At 41.4% G+C, this 17,380-nt stretch overlaps 1 protein-coding gene across 3 annotated transcripts in view; it reads left to right on the plus strand.

Annotated features, from left to right (window-relative positions):
* Positions 1 to 933: 933 nt before the first annotated feature.
* Positions 934 to 17,380, plus strand: part of SLC23A2 (solute carrier family 23 member 2) — a 54,555-nt gene continuing 38,108 nt past the window's right edge. The window contains exon 1 of one of the 3 annotated variants that reach the window (XM_087969872.1): positions 934 to 1,067. The gene's annotated coding sequence lies outside the window, so the exon portion shown is untranslated. Of the gene's footprint in view, positions 1,068 to 4,300; positions 4,364 to 17,380 lie in introns of those variants that run through there. The other 2 variants (XM_087969873.1, XM_087969874.1) reach the window with 2 other exon arrangements.

Consider the following 17,380-nt stretch of genomic DNA (forward strand, 5'->3'; position numbering starts at 1 on the left):
TTCTTTATATCATGGTGATTTTATCATAGCTCTATCCTAATTTAATATTTTCTCTTGTACTGCCCCACCTTATTTTATCCCTCGCGCTCTATGCTTCATTAAACTCATATATGTAGGCATGTTTTCTTAGTGTTGCATATCAATGATTGCACAACTCCGTAGATGCCGTTCACTTAACAATCCATGGGGCTTTGCAACAGACATTTTAAGCTCAATTGTGGTTGTAAGCTGAGAACCGCTTCTACGAGGTCTTGAAACCAGAGCTCCACGAGCTGGAGGGAGAAGAGCCGGTCTCCTGGCTGTGTGGACCAGTGGTTGGATTACGCCTGGCAGCTCTTAAGTCTTACAGGGCAAGGGTCTCCAACCTTGGCCCCTTTTAAGACTTGAGGACTTCCACTCCCAGAATTCCTGAGCTAACATGACTGGAGGGGGAATTCTGGGAGTGGAAGTCCTCAAGTCTTAAAAGGGGCCAAGGTGGGGGGAATTGTCATGCATTTCATCGCAATCCACCTGGAGTCGCCTGGAAGCGAGATATTGAATGCATAAACGAAGATCTATGGAGAGCAGCTGCACACGACACACACACACACACACACACAGAGATCCAGCACTGCGCATCCTGCAGTTGCTGACGTCACGGCGTGACGTCATCGCGATTCCCAGGCTCCCCCCCTCCCTCCCCAGCTCGCTCTCTTCTTCCCCTTGGCAAAAAGCAGAGAAGGCGGGGGACCGCTCCCCCATCGTCCGCAGCCGGCTAAGGGCGACCCATCAGCCACAGCGGGAAGAACCCAGCGCGGCAAGGTAGCGGCAAGGTCCCGGCCGGGGTCACGTGACGCGCGCGCTCCACACTCCGAGGGCGGGTCCCGTCCTCCGAGCCACGCCCCCTTTCCCTCCCTCCTCCCCCTCCGCGCGGCCGAGCCACGCCCCCTTTCCCCTCAGGCCGCTGCGGGTCGAGGCTCGCGCGCGCTCCAGATCCGCCGGCGCCGCCAGTCCGGCTCCTTCGCCTCAGCGCCGCCGCCGGCGTCGTCGTGGTCGCCATTTCCAGCCGCTGCTCGCCGTGATGGCAGGTGAAGGGATGAGGGAAGAGTGGGGCGCGGGGGAGGGGGAGGCTGACGACCCTCAGCCCCGGCCGGCCGCCCTCCCTCCTTCCCTGAGGCGCGGACTCCCGCTCCCATCCTCCCCGCCGGCGGCTCCGCGTTTACCTCACGAGGTGTCCCCTCTTGTCTCTCTCTCTCTCTCTCTCCCGCCCCCCGGCTGGGCATCCTGTCTTTCGGCCCCCTCCCCCCGTCGGGGTCGCTGCTCCGGCTGCTGGAGGCTCGGGGGTCGCCCGCCTTCCTGCGCAGGCGCCACGCCCCCTTTGGGTGAGGTGGGGGCGGGGGCTCCACGGGGTCTGCCCCTCCCCGCGATGCGGTGCCATCTTGCTGCCCCCCGCCGCCGCCTTGGCCTCCGGGATCGATGCCCCCCGCGTCTCCTCTGGCTGGCCCCCGCGTTATGTCCCCCCCCATGGAGCCGCCGCTTCCCAGCCGGGCTTCGAGATCCACCCCCGGCCGAAGGGCTCGGGCCTCCCGGGCGGCCTTGGGGGCCGGGAGAGGAGGAGGGGGGCTTGTGGGGGTCCAGGCCGGGAGAGGATATGTCTCTATTGGAGGGGGGGCGGGTGTCCTCCCCCCGCGTCCGCCTCCATCTGCCTCGGCCCCCAAATGGGTGGCCGGGAGGAGGAGGAGGAGGAGGAGGAAGGGGGGAGGCGGCATCGGCGGCCACTTCACCTGCGGCGAGGCTGGGCGATCTCGAGCGGTTCCCCGGCACGTGGCTGGAGCCTCCTGGGGGGAGGGAAGAGGAGGGGGGAGAGGCGGTGCCCTATGGGGGGCGGGGGGAAAGAGGCTGCTTGCTTTCAGGAGGAGGAATCCGTCCCCATGCGAGGGAGGCAGCCCAGGACGGACAACCTCCATCCCGCTTTGCAGAGGCCGCGTCTTCGGTCTGCCTTGTCGACTATACATCTTTTATATTATATGGGTAGCTTTACGTCTAAGCAGGTATCTCTACCTATGGGTATCCTATCTATCTTATTTATACTTACCTTATCTATCATTTATCTGTCTATCTACCATCTTCTCTCTATCATCTATCTCTCTATGTGTATATTTATGACAGAAGGTTCGCCATTCCGGATAGATAATTACTTAGATAAATGGATGGATGGAATATGTGTGTGTATATATATATATATATAGTGTATATATAGTGTATATGTGGATCTTTGGTTATTTGGGTTTTCTCCTGCGTAAAATTGGAAGTGTCTTGGCGATGTTTCCACAAAATCTCATTCGTCATCTTCAGGCTTGTGTCTTCGGCTTTGTGCTTCTCAGAGTGAAGAAAACTCAGAAAACAAATAGTGTATATGTGTGTATATGTATATACACACACGCAGTATGCGTATCTGTGTGTGTGTGTGTGTGTGTGTGTGTGTGTGTATGTTTTCTTAAGTTTTCGCAGGTACTTACATGTATGGTGTTCGGCTTGGTTCGGGTATTTTCCCACGTCATTGTAGTTCTTTTAAAGTTGTAGCAACGTTTCAGCAGTTTTATATATATATATATATATAAAAATAATTTGTTTTATGAGGTTCTCGCGGGTATTTGTATGTGGATCTTTGGTTATTCAGGTTTTCTCCCGCGTAAGATTTAGAAGTATCCAAAAGATACTTCCAATCTTACGCGGGAGAAAACCCGAATAACCAAAGATCCATACACACACACACACACACACACATACACTCCATATATGTATGTATGTATAATATGCATATATCTAAAAAGTATAAAGATACATGTGATAATAAAGATCTGACTGCTATCTCTCTCTCTCTCTCATACTCCATCCATGCATTTATCTAAATATCTATCTGGAATGGCGAAGGTTCTGTCTTAAAAGCGGCCCGGGGGTGGGGTGGGGTGGGGGTATGAGTTCTAGACCTTCCTTAGGGTTACAAGCCAGCTGGGTGACCTTCGGGCCAGTCACTCTTTCTTAGTCCAAGCCACGTCAAAGGGTTCTCCAGGCAGGGGAAAAATATAATGCACATTTTTTGAAAGCTGAATAACACACCTGAGTTCCGTCTATGTGGCTTTAGTCCTACATTTATTAAGATCTGATATTTTACCATACCAAGGGGTGTGATTTTTATATTCCCCCACTCTTCTATATTTCTGATAAGTTCTTGATGGTTTTGTTTCTGTGGACAGTAATTTATCAGGTAAGTTGCTAGCAGTTATTGGATTTTAATTAATCTATACGGAAGGTTCTTGGTAAGGGACCTTTTTAAAGCAAAGTTGCCTTTGAGTCGAGCCCAACCTCTGCCAGCCTGCCTCTAGACTCAGTTTTTCTCCTTACAGAAATGGTTTCCCCTGGTTGTTTTCAGGGGTGTTTTGTGGAATTCTCGGTTTGATTCTACTGCTGAACTTCCTATACCATCCCAGTTAAATACCAACCAGGACAAACCCACCTTAGCCAAGCTGAGTTGGTAATATTTAGTCTGATGTAAAATGGAAGCATTATACTAATAGCTAGAAATTATTTTCATCATTGACCAATAAAAATGTAGCCAGATATTTAAGTAACATAGAAATACAGAAGAGCTGTATTAGCACACTTTAATATATTATATACAGCCATCTGGAACTAGTAAGAAAATCCCAGGGGAAGATTGCCACTGCAGAATAGACCTTTTTGAAACCATAAGCTATTTTAGTTACACAGTATGGTATTTTTCATTGAGACTTTGTTGCCCAATTCTGTAAATATTAATTCTACAAGAACCACTGTTGAGTATGAACGGATTGATTTCTCTAAATGCTTTTGAATATCATGTTGCCTGTAGAATTCTAATTACTTTGTGATTGATGATGTCAGTTTAGTAAATATATTGTCTGTCTTGCATATTTGTGATCTTTAATTGTGTGACTTGCATATTTGTGATCTTTACCTTAAGAATAACAACACAGTAACTCCATCTCTGACTTTCTCGCTGTTCATTTCTCAGTCACTCTGGTTTTATGGTTTGATTTTAGTTATTCTTACTACTTAATCAAATATTCCATCTTATAAACAGTGTGATCACTTTTGTATTCTGTCCTGATGCAGGAGGGAATGTATTTTGAAACTTCATAATTATTAAATTTGTGTTATGATTTTTTTAGGCGAATGATTTGTTCTAACCATTTGCTTATATCCATTCAATCTTGAAAATGAGAGAATGAACTAATAGTTTAAGCAATAGTCTAATAACTTTTTCTTCTCATCAGAATCAATAAGAAATAGAACAATGCCCAGAATGATGGGGGATATTACATTAAAAAGATAATGCAACCTGGTGTGTACATCTCAGTATATGAGACATGACTACAGTATTCAGTTTTGAGAATGGTGACACAGAGCTGAATCAGCAGAATGATAGCCTTGGGAAACTTACAGAATAAAAGCAGAGTCATCTTACATAGTTTGTAGTGGTTCTAAAAGGATTATGTTTGCAGTTTGTAATATTGTTGACAGCCTGGAAGAAAGAGTGACATGTTGTAACAATAGACAATAGAAATATTAGCTATCTTGGAGTAAGTTTATGGGTTGGTTAATCATTTACAAATAACGATATTTCCCGAGAATCTGGAAAAAAAACGAAAAACCTAGACAACCCATGTCCTGTTGGGTCATTGTTTTGAAGATAATTCCTCGGTGCCTTCAAAAATTGCAGAGCTTCTGATGTTCTGGAAAAGTTCTTAAAAATTCAGGGAGATTCTCAGAGATGTTTCTGCCCTGAAAATATTTCATGTTGAACTATATACTACGGTCAGAAGGTTTTTCAAATCCTCGAAATAATGATGTGAATTCACTGAAAATTCATTTTGCATAATTATTAAAGAATATTATGCAGGAAGGGTTGTAATAATAACATAATGCAAAAATATTCCAGGAACTGCATAAATCATTAAAAGATGTGCTGATTGAGTTTACCTAAAAAAGAAAACACGTTACCTGAAAAGTGCTTGGATTGGTGAGAAATGATAAAAGAATCAATGATAAATCTGTAAGCCATTCAGAGTCACTTTGTAGGTGAGATGGGCGGCATAAAAATTAATAAGTAATAAATGCCAAGGTGCTCAAAGGGCTAAATTGGGAACAAAATAAAACATGGAAACAGAAATTTATATGCTTAATTTGGCATAAGTGCAACGTGTTCTATTTTTAAAATGTTGATAGCAATAGCACTCTAACCACTGCGTGACCAGGGCTCTAAAAGAATTATAGAAGCAGTGGTGGGATTCAGTGTTTTTTTTTTTTTTTACTCCCGGTTTTGTGGGCGTGGTTCTGTGGGCGTGGCAGGGGAAGGATACTGCAAAATCTCCAGTCAGTGGTGATATTTGCTGGTTCTCTGAACTACTCAAAATTTCTGCTACCGGTTCTCCAGAACTGGTCAGAACCTGCTGAATACCACCTCTGTATAGAAGTCTAGTGTGAGAATTTTTACAGTACAGTTTGTTTCTATACAAAATGACAGTAGTATCTGATTACTCTATAATGTAAACAATGACTTCTCATTATACTACAGATTGATTTTCTTTATAGGGAAAGATACGCAGAAGAAAAATGACTACATTGCACAAGTTTTTAAAATGATATTTTAACTTATTAATTAAGATTAATAGATAATAAGCGTCAAAATCATTTAAGCTTATGTTTTAGTTATTTATTTAAAGTTATTTTAGCCGCCCAACATCTATTAATTTTAACATTTTGCATTCTGTATGTAGCTTTTTTCTGTTAGCCATTTTGAGTAGATTGGGAATTAAAAAGTACAGTAGTAAAAGTCACAGTCTTTCTCTAGTAGAACTGAGCTCCTGGTGACAGCCATGGGCACGTCCCCCCATCTACAACAGGCAGGTCATTTGCTGTAGTCTTTCCTGAGTGTTTTTTTTTTTCAGCTTCCAGGGTTAGGGTATGGGACCCTGGGATTTTCTGGATATTTCCCATCAAAGTGCTAAGCAGGCCTGATCCTAGAGAAGTTTGAGATCAGTCAAGGCTACCTCAGTGCTGCCACCTGCTGCCTGGGATGAAATATAGGACATTTTCTGATAAAAGTTATGTGCTGACTTAGAGTCCAGATTCCTGGTTTTTATTTATTTTTGATATTTGTATGCCACCTGATAGAACAACTCTTGACAAGTTACATCTCATGAAACCATTAAATGTGCCACACAGAGAGACAAGATGAGGTCCTAAAATCAGTCCCCATTCAAAGAGCTGCCATAGTTATGTTGCCTCTTGCATTCTGAAAGATAAGGAAAATGCTGTCTCAATAGCCTTTCAGAATGCTAACAGGAAAGAGCTGTTGTAATCTCCGAGGATAGATAATTGAAGATAATCTTACTCTATAGACTAGTTTAGAAATTAAGTTGCCCAGCACTATCTCAAGCCTTTTTAGAAACTCTTGAAAATAGAACTATTCTGGAGGGCCTATGGTGAGTGGTATGACATCTGGTTTGATTATTTTTATGATGCTTACTTAATTTTATACTTACATATTCTACTTTCAACTGTGGATATTTTATTTAAACGACTCTGTTGTTTGTAATTGAAGTAAACCAACATGACGGTTATACGTGCAATAAATAAGCAGAAGTTCTGCATTGAGGCTTTGGCTTCCTTAACATTTCAGGGTGGGGAGGAATCCAGAGTTTATTAGGACATATGAAATGAGCTAATTGCAACTGGCAGAGAGTCCTATCCAGATGAGTCCTCTAAATAAATAGTCTTGCCTCTCTTGTTGAGACTCATTCTAAACTCTTCTACCTCCTCCAGTCCTTCAAAAGCCACCAGGCACCAGCTCAAGACTTCGACCTCCTGCTCTGATTAGGATGGGGGGCATACATAGCTGGGGATCGCTAGCATGCCTCACCCCCCCCCAATTGATGATGTCCTCTTCCTGCAGTTTCATTTAGATGATTTCTTGGATACTTGTCCGCTGTTGTTGGGAAGCAGTTTTGCCAAGAATGACCATTTATTTCTGATGATTTGTATTTTTCTCGAATCACCTTTATGACACTGGATTGGTGAAAGCTTAGAGAAAGTTTCACAACCATATCCAGACTCGCAACTATCAATGACTTTTATATAGGGATCTTCTAGAGAGCCAGCTCATAGGAAGTCTTAAGCAGCGTCTATTTGGGAAACAGTCGTCTTTATACCTTGCGTCTCAGTCCTTAAAATAACGAGACTTCCTGTTCCCAAATAGTAGAGACATCATGCTGTCATTTTTCAATCATCTTGACTTCCAGCTTGCTGATTGGTGCTGAGGTTTAATTCACCTGTTGGCTAAATTAAATCCAATATCAACCAGCCTTTGCTCCTTTTTTTTTTTTTGCAGAATTCCGAACATTCTCAAAGCTTACTCTGAAGTGGTAGATACTGTGCAAAACGAGGTATGTAAACAGAGCAGAAGCAAAGTTTCACTATAAAGGATCCGTTTGAGTGACTCTAAATGTTGTCCACTCTTGCTTAAATGTACAGGCAAAAAAACAAAGTGTGAAAGAAACAGACTTACAGTCCAGTTTTGCCAGGGTATAATCCACATAGCAGTTGGGAGGAGCTGTGAGAGATGAATTGCTGTTAAGTCACTCACAAATACAATTACAACATAATCGTGGAACAAGTCTTAATGGGGGAATTCTTATCTCCAATTTGTATCTTTCGTTGCATATCAAATCTTATCCTTCTATGTAAAACGTGCAGAATTTGCTTCCCTTTCTCACCTTTCATTAAAATTAGCTTCCTTTTTAGCTTCTCCGCACATAGAGATGGCAAGTCAACAGATTGCTGTGCCATTTCTCCACACATTTCACATGAGGAAGCCTTGCTAAATTGGGCCAAAGTCTGTTCCCGCAAATGGTCAATCGGCAGCAAATACTGCTGTGCTGTAGTGTTCTAACTGAAGCTTTGGGGCAATCTCGGTCCTTTGCCTGAACCATCAAATCTGTGTGAGATCAGTAGCCGGGTGGGGACCCTTGACCATCAAACAGAGCAGCTGCCAGTTGCAGTGCCTGTTTCTGGTTGGGAAGGTTGTGAACTGGACAGAGCCAAAACTTCACTGATTACATAAAACCATCAAACAGTTTACATATTTGGTTTGGCTTAGTGACTGTAAAGCATCCTCTGGCAGCAAGAGATTATATCTCATTTGCCAAGCTGGAAAAGTTTGCCTTCCTATCTGAATGGGAGTTCTCAGCAGTGCTTTATTCCTAAAAAGGAACAAGGAAGATGGCTTGTGGTTAAGATGCTTGCTTGGCTTAAGTTCAGAAGGTCCAGGCTCACATACATCCTTACCATGGAAAGTCTCTGGGTGGTTTGAGGTCAGTCCCTCTCATTATGGTCTATAATGCTGATTATTGATGGTTAAAATGGGAAGAAATAGCGTTCTGTTTAGTGCCCGAAGCCTTTGACACATATGTTGTATGATTTAGGATTCAGTATTTTGTTAACTCAGGTGGCTTTTTTGAGAGCCCGTCTTGCTGTGGGATGCCAGACTTATTACAGGCAGTCCTCAACCACAATTGAGCCCAACGTTTATGTCGCTGAGTGAGTTTTGCCCCATTTTACGACCTTTCTTGCCATAGTTGTTAAGTGAATTGTTGCAATTGTTAAGTTAGAAACATGGTTGTTGAGTGAATCAGGCTCTCCCGTTGACTTTTACTTGTTGAAAGGTTGCAAAAGGGCCCCGGGTCACTGCAACTGTCATAAATATGGGTCAGTCACCCAAAAGCCAAATTTTGAAAAAGCTGTGAGAAAAAGTGTGAAAAACGATCCTAAGTCACTTTTTTCAGTGCTGTTGTGACTTTGAGTGGTCACTAAATGAACTATTGTAAGCCGAGGAAAGCATCTGGGATTCAGGATTTGCTCCCAGGTGAACATGTTGGCCTGACATGTCTCATGGACAGCTGGTTAGATAAAGGAGGAATGACCGAGCACGGCCACCAACTTCCTCAACGTAGCAGAAGGCGGCTTCAAGAAGTCCACATAATGTTCTGGACTACTTGTTGTTTTGCAGGATTTGAAGTTTATCCTCAACTCATTAGCTCACTTGATATGATGTGGGCCAGTTTACGTTTGGGTAGTTTGTAAGCACCTGTGTAAATAGCATTTAATGCTCAAGGATGTGTAAACAGGAAATAACGTTTGCTTTACTTTTGACTGAGAATGGAATGCTTCCCATCTTTCTTTTCTGTCCAAGTTCCCTGCATTTTGTAATTCCAAATATGGTTATCTGTAATTATGGTATAGTTTTGCAATAATAATTCCCCATGTAACAAAACAACTACAGTGAGACCTTCCTCATCCGTTATTTTGAAATCACCTACATCCACAAACACCTGCGAGTTTTTGAGTATTTATAACTGTTATAAAATGAATACATATAAAATGTCCTATTCTGCTTAGTAATCCAAAGAGGTTTCTGAGATTTGTTTTATAAAATGTAAAAATAAGCACAACCCCCACCTGTGGATGTCAGGCCCTCATACCACCCTCATGGAGTCTGTTTCTGACTGTTTGAACAGCCACATGCACATTTGTGGCCCGCTGGAGGTCATTTTGCAGGGCTCTGGCAGTGCTCCTCCTGTCCCTCCTTGCACAAAGGGGGAGGTAGCAGTCCTGATGCTGGGTTGTTGCCCTCCTACGGCCTCCTCCACATCTCCTGATGTACTGGCCTGTCTCCTGGTAGCGCCTCCATGCTCTGGACACTACACTGACAGACACAGCAAACCTTCTTGCCACAGCTCGCATTGATGTGCCATCCTGGATGAGCTGCACTACCTGAGCCACTTGTGTGGGTTGTAGACTCCGTCTCATGCTACCACTAGAGTGAAAGCACCGCCAGCATTCAAAAGTGACCAAACCATCAGCCAGAAAGCATAGGAACTGAGAAGTGGTCTGTGGTCACCCCCTGCAGAACCACTCCTTTATTGGGGATGTCTTGCTAACTGCCTCTACTTTCCATCAGTTGTCTATTCCGTTTGCACAACAGCATGTGAAATGGATTGTCAATCAGCGTTGCTACCTAAGTGGACAGTTTGATTTCACAGAAGTGTGATTGACTTGGGGTTACATTGTGTTGTTTAAGTGTTCCCTTCATTTTTTTGAGCAGCGTACTTTATTACTAAGTGATATCCCTATGGTGGAGGAAGTTAGGGCACTCTGTAATGTTCCTGCCACCCACTATCCAGCTGAACATCTTTTATTGTAGTACATCTCATGACTATTAAACCTCCAGTTTTGCTGATAAGAGGAATCTTCCACAGTTACTTATTACCTATTTTACATGGATCCAGGGTGCTTTGCTCAGTGCTATAGAGATGTTGGTCAGGTGTAAAGAAAGGGAGGAAGTCTTTGTGTATCCAGCTATGCAAACTGTAGCCTACTTGGCAAGTAGAATAGCTTTCATTTATGGAATGGCAACCCATGTTCCTTCTGTGTCCCCCTGAGCTCCAACACGCGTCCTCCAAGTGCCCGTCTGAGGGTCAGATGCTTCTGAAGCATTGCTCTCTGGTGTGCTGCCAGGACAGGGATTGGCAGTGCTACTACAAGATTAACCCCCCCCACTCTCCGGTTTTCATGCTCTCAGGTTAGCTAAGAGTGTCGTATTTCTCCTGCTAAACCAACAGAGAAGAAGGAAGCTCTTCTGTTGTGTCTTAGGAGAAGCAGGGAAGCATACAGGAGAAAACAAATGTGAATGAATAAACGAGCCTTTTATATGAAAAGGATTATGCACAGGAAAACAAAGTTTTAAACGCTGGTGAGGTTCCATGAATGAGACTTTGCAGGAAAAAGAATGTAAGTGCGAGGTCTTATTACCTACGATTTACCTAAGGTGCAAAGTGGTAAACAAGCATACAATCCCGTATTCAGCAGTCCAGGTGTCCAAATAAGTGTTCCCTTTGTGGGAACAATGGCCTGTGTTTTCAAATAAGGAGAAGTGAGACCTCATTTGGCTATTTGGCCATTGAGCAAATACCAAAAAGGAGGATTGTAGCTTGACAAATAGGGCTGGATTGAAAAATGTAGAATTCTTCCGGATTCTGATCTGGCAAGTAACTGTTGCCTGCCACTATGATCACTTTCGTTGGATCCAGCCATTATCAGATGCAGATAAAAAACATTTAATGGTGCTTTTTATGGTTTGCTTAGTATATCATCTGAACTAGGACACTTAATTTTTTTCCTCTCTCAGAAGTCAGCCACACCAAGTCATTGTATTAGTGTCTCCATTGTGCTAATAATAAAAGGGCTGTTAAGAATGCTGAATGTCTTATTAAAGTAACCATTTTATTATAATATTACATTAGTCTTTCAAATCTGCGTAGATTGATGGTAAGAATGGTACATAAAACACTGACTGACATGTCCAGACACATCTTTGTGAGCCCAAATGCTGTTTTGATTCATGTTTGTGTGAATTGGATTGAAATTCTAACATAAACTAGGATTCAGCTCTTTAACGTGAGCTTCAGTTTGTGGTTTGTTCAAGCCATAGCATAATATATGAACTCTATATGAATATATGAGCCAGAAGATCTTCATTCTTTCCTGGTTACATCAAATAAGATAGCATCTCAAATGGCAAATTGTAATTGTAATTACTTCCAAGTCAGGATTGCACAACAGTGTTTTCAGTTTTTGGTTTCCTCTTACATCTAAGCTAACACACTATAATTTGTGTTCAGGAGGAAGTACATTTGTATTGTTTGGGGAAAGTTTATATATTTTTCCTCCAATAGAATAACGGAAGAAACATCTTGCTTTTTTTGGGGGGGGGGTGTCTGTAGGTCTGTAGGTACTTGGAGTAGGTGGGATTTTAGAGGTCTGAGTATTTATCTGGTGTCTGTGTCAATCTTGTGCTTCCAACTTAAACCCAACTTCATTATACAAACAAATCTAAAGTCTGTAGGGAAATCAGAATACTTTAATATTTGCTATTTAATAACATTTTGAATTAAAAAGTTGCAATGGCCAACGTTTAGATTTGACTGGATTTATTCATTCCAGACAACAAAGTTGATGTTAAATTTTAGGAAGCTTCACATGTCTCGCTCCCCTTCCCCCCCACCCCCCAAAAAAAGCCCTCTCGAGCCAGTTCATAACCTTTCAACCATAACCTAGATTTGTGGGCAGAGGGTTAAAAGAGGTGACGCCTAGAGTTGTGCACGGTGCTGCGATTGGCTTGGGGCAGAGCCAGAGGAAGCAACTGGTCGCTTTGCCTGCCTCAGGCTGCACGTGCAGAACCAGCCCAAAACAGTTAGTTGGTCCTGAGTCAGAAGAAAGACAAGATAGGGATCAGCAAGGAAGGCAGCCGAGTTCATGCCAGGGCAGTTTTCTGCTGACTCAAGGACGGGTGGAGTTGAGGAAGGCCCAGTAATGTCCCCGGGTGATAATCTTGAGAGAGGATTTTTCAGAACAGCTGGGGGGGAAAATGGGGTGGGTGGGTGGGGCTAAACTACCTAACCAAGGTAATGATTAACCATTCTTTCAACACTTGACACGAGCATTACAGTCAGCATTTATAAGGAAGAAAGTTGGAACAATACAATGCTTTTAACAGTTGGGAGTAACACTGAACAGACTATATTCAAATTTCATTTGTTATGAAGATAAACTTGATAGTGAAGAGGAACTAATATAAGACCCTGAGACTTTTAGGGTTATAGGCAGACAATGATACAATCAAATGAAGAAGTGCAGCAATAAAAAGCAAAATCTTGTTTATTTTAAATAGAACTGCCTTGCGCTGCATGGCCCATGCTTGGTCTGTGTTGTTTCCCAGGCCAGTGTTCAAACCTTGTAGTGAAACTTTGCTGAGGCTTGACACAGATGAAGCCTCCCAATTAAGGTGGGTGGGCAGAAACTCTTTTTGTCTTGTGGGATTAAAAACAAGCTCTGTAGCAGCAGTGCTTTGCATGTGTGTGGCGGAACAAAAATCCTTAATCATGATGCCATTGCTTTGAAATCTGCAATTAAATCTGCATAGTTTGTAATTTGCATTAATTGTGGTATAGACCCTGTGTAATTGCACTCTCCAGAGGCAATATGAAATCCTTAGTGAATTAAAGATGTCTTGAGATATGAAGAGACTGAAAAAAATATTTTGGACATTTGACTGCATACATTGACAGTACATGGTAAATGCACTGAGCATTAGAACAAAAATAAAGAAAGGGGAGGTTACCCATTAAAAAAAAAACAATTATATCTTAAAATCATAGTAACAGCCTAATCAGGAATCACCAAAGACCACTCCCACCATTGGCAGGGCAAGCCCCTTCCATATAAGCTGAAAGCACACCCCACTCCTTTTCTAGCACTGATGATGTTACCTAGTTTGTTAATGAAATGTCTGCAAGAAAACAACCAAGCTCAGAGAATACCAAAGACCATCATAAATCCAAGACTACCTATATTTTTATGGCTAAAGATCCAAGTTCGATTATTTATTGGAGGGGATTCAAATGTACTTAATGTTGGTTTGAAAAATGCTAAATGATAGGGTTTTTTATTGCTATATACCCTAAACTCATTTTAAAAATAAAGACTATTTGGCACACATAAGAAAATAACACTTCCAGAAAGTGGTGTTTGCATATACTATGTGCCAGCAATCCTTATTTTAAAAAACAGTAATAAAAGTTGTCTGGTTAGCACAATTTCTTTACATAATTTTCCTCTTTCTTTCCTCTATAACAATTTTTTTTTGGGAGAGATTGAAGTATAGAAAATGTAGGTTACCAAACCTAACTTTAGTTTGATGTCCTCATGCATCTATTTTTGCCCAAACACTTTTTCACCCACACTTTTGTTCAAAAGTGCTTGCTATAGAAGGGAGGGAAATTTTGAGAATGTAGAGAAATATAAAATATTTTTTCCCAGAGTACTCTTTTAAACTTTCATGCATCTTGGTGTGTGTGTGTATGTGTGTGTGTGTGTGTGTGTGTGTGTGTGTGTACATGTACATGTGCATGTTATTTTTTTCCCAACTGGATTTTTTTTACACACTTCTCGTGTGTGTTCTTCCATCATATTTTCACTGTGATGTAACTTAACTTCTAAAGTGCTATTTCTGTGCTACTTCTAAATCAACATACTTGGCTTCTTGATCCCAGCAATACACAGCAATTGTATATTACTTAGTCTGGCTTCCAATAACCAAGTCAGTTAATTTTGACTCCCTGGTTGTGGCAACACATCCATTTGTGGTTTATTCAAGAAAGTATCCTATCCAAACTGTCAGGACTAAGACAGACACCTGGCTTTTAAATCCAGGATTCCCTTTTTACAGCCTGTGCGATTGTCCACATAGCTTCTTTGGAAACATCCACTATAACTTGCCTGGTCCATGCAGAGCCATCCCTGGCACTGAAATCTGTGGAAAAGCACTAGTTGTAAGCTTGCTGCTCCTTAACGCCATGCCAGGAAAAAATAATTTAACCCAGCTACAAATTATATAAAAGATCAGTTCAGCAGTTACCTCTGTTTTAATTGATGAAGATTGACACTAATAGCAAAAGAAACTGCTTGTATTCACTTGCACACAGCTGCTTCTGACAGCATCTTAAGACATGGTTAGGACTCCAATGGCATAGATGCTGTCTTATGGGACTTTAGTCGTGATCCTACTGATCTTGTGACATTTCTTTCAGCTGTTCATTTGATTCTCTGAAATTAGCAACAGAGCATTTGCTGGAATGATTCTCATTCTGCAGAAACGTTTTTACGGAGTTGGCATAATTCTTCCCGAATTTTCTCTAATATGTAACTTTATTTTTCAGGGCACATGACAAAACTTGTTCGTAATTTGTTCATACAATTTTTTAAACAGCTACTTTAATACTTAGAAAGTGTTATAGTTATGTCAGAGGTTTATACAATACCATGTGACCATGTGGTGTGTCTTGGTATTTTCAAGCAATTGTGTTATATAAAACACTTACTTCTGATTGGATACAGTTATACAATAGTTATACAAAACTTAAATTCCTTCATCATTGTTCTATTGCCATAAAAGAGTTCAACAACTGGCAGGAAGCAGATGATTATTTTTTTGCTGCATAAATCATATCCATGCTAGTATCTTAAGGTAAGATAATTTATTGAATGAAATATATAAGTAATACAGATGAAACACTCAACTAGTGAGATGCCAACAGCAGTTTATATGCAATGCTAAATTTTGATATTAAAAATATTTTATACAATGGATTTTCATAACTGGAAAAAGACTTTTTGATTAATATTTTCAGTGTATTTTAGCATTTTGAGATAAATCAGTATCATATATTATTTTTGTAAATACCTTGTAAGATTCTTGTAATGACATGGCTTTGTAGAAACAAAACATGCAACAGATCAATCTATGATTTTAAAAATGTGCCTTGGCAAATTTCTCATCTCAGCCTCACCTTTGCTATCCATGTTATGGGATTTATTTATTAGATTTAAATGCTGCTTTTCTTTCCAGAGCTGATAGTGACAAATGTAAGTTCTCCCTCCTTTGGTTCCTACCAACAATACTTCAGGAAGTAGCTTGGTCTGAGAAGGAGCATTTATTTATTTATTTTGATTTGTCAATCGCTTTACAAGATAATAGGTATAAGTATATACATAGTTATGAATACATGAAATGGGTACATATAAAAAATATAAAAGGAACAATAGGACAGGGACGGTAGGCACGTTGGTGCGCTTATGCACGCCCCCTACAGACCTCTTAGGAAAGGGTTGAGGTCAATAGTGGACAGTCTAAGGTTAAAGTTTTTGGGGTTTGGGGAAGAAACCACAGAGTCAGGTAGAGTATTCCAGACATTGACCACTCTGTTGCTGAAGTCGTATTTCCTGCAATCAAGTTTGGTGTGGTTAACCTTGAGTTTGTATCTATTGTGTGCTCTTGTGTTGTTATGGGTGAAGCATCTGGGCCAAAGTGCCCAGGAAACTTCTGTGACTGGCAGGGGACTAGTCCAACACCTTCACCATTGTTCCGTATTGATTCTCCTATTAAACATTAAAGTTCACCATTAATGGGCAGGACATGTTTTAGATGTTCTGAATCAGCTTTTTCTGCCATGCCAAGTTACAGCTTCCCCCATCTTAAGAAAGCATGACAACTTTGAACAGGGCTGAAGAAACTCAAGGCCGGATCTGCTGCCAGGCATAGAAATCCTTGGGGTGGTTTTAGGATACCCATTCTCCCTCCACCTAACCCAGCTCACAGGAGGATCCCCAGGTAAATTGCCCTGAGCTGCAGGAAGGGCGGGGGATCTACATGTAAAAAATGAGTCAGGTGGCGTAGCTGTGGTGGAGGATGGGAGCTGTGGTCCATCTCATTGAGAAACAGGGCATCAGGTAGAGGGAAACCCTAAGTACAGTACTTAGGTGAACTGAAACAGACAGAAAATTAAGACTGTCTGACTGATGTGGGAAATTGATGTGGGAAATTTGGAGTACAATGCCAAGAACAATTGAGGAAAAAAGGATAGGAAGATTTGAACATAGGAAATATAAAATTTAAAATATAACAAATAGGCAAAATTTTAAAAAAACTAGATTATTTTGATTGTTGATTGATTGTCTCATCAGGAATATTGTTATAGTGAGCCATTGCTGAATTCTGATTTCTGGACTATTGCTTGGCTTAAGGGACTATTTTCAGTATCTTTCATTGGAGTGAGATGGTTTCATACAGCTTATGTAAGTGATATTTTTCCACCAGAGTGTCTTTCTTTGATCTACTGCTCCTCTGTTTGTCACATTTGGGAGTAAGTTTCTGTCCTGTGGTCGGGACCGACTATCATCCCCAAGTGTTCTACTCCTCAATCAGAGGAAGAGGCCCTATTGCTCTTGGTAAATTCCTGGTTTGGGGCATTCACATAATATTCTTTTGGATGTCCTACTCAGCCTGTATTTCTGTTTAATAAGAAGACCCTTGAACTGCAAGCTGGTTAATACTTCCCTTTTGTTTAGTAATGTCATGACAAATCATGTAGATTACTTGGCAGTTTTATTGCATTTGAATAGTTTGTTTTGCTAATGTTGTTTATAACTGCCTTAAGGGCAGAATGTAAAAAAATATTTATCATAAACAAGCACATAATAAAGTCGCTGACAAGCTACATAAGAATGTCCCTTTAAAGATGGCATAAAGAATACCATATAAAAACCTGAAGGAATTTAAAAAAAAAAACAACCAAGGCAATAAATATCCACAATGAATATTTAATTATTCTTAGAAGTAGCTTAAAGGTAATCTGAGGATTGGACTGTCATAGCTGAATTAGGGACCACTGGTAAAAAAGAAACC

This window comes from Notechis scutatus, chromosome 7 (assembly GCF_049901735.1).
Source record: "Notechis scutatus isolate UNSWTSFEM ecotype Mainland chromosome 7, rNotScu1.2, whole genome shotgun sequence".
NCBI lineage: Eukaryota > Metazoa > Chordata > Lepidosauria > Squamata > Elapidae > Notechis > Notechis scutatus.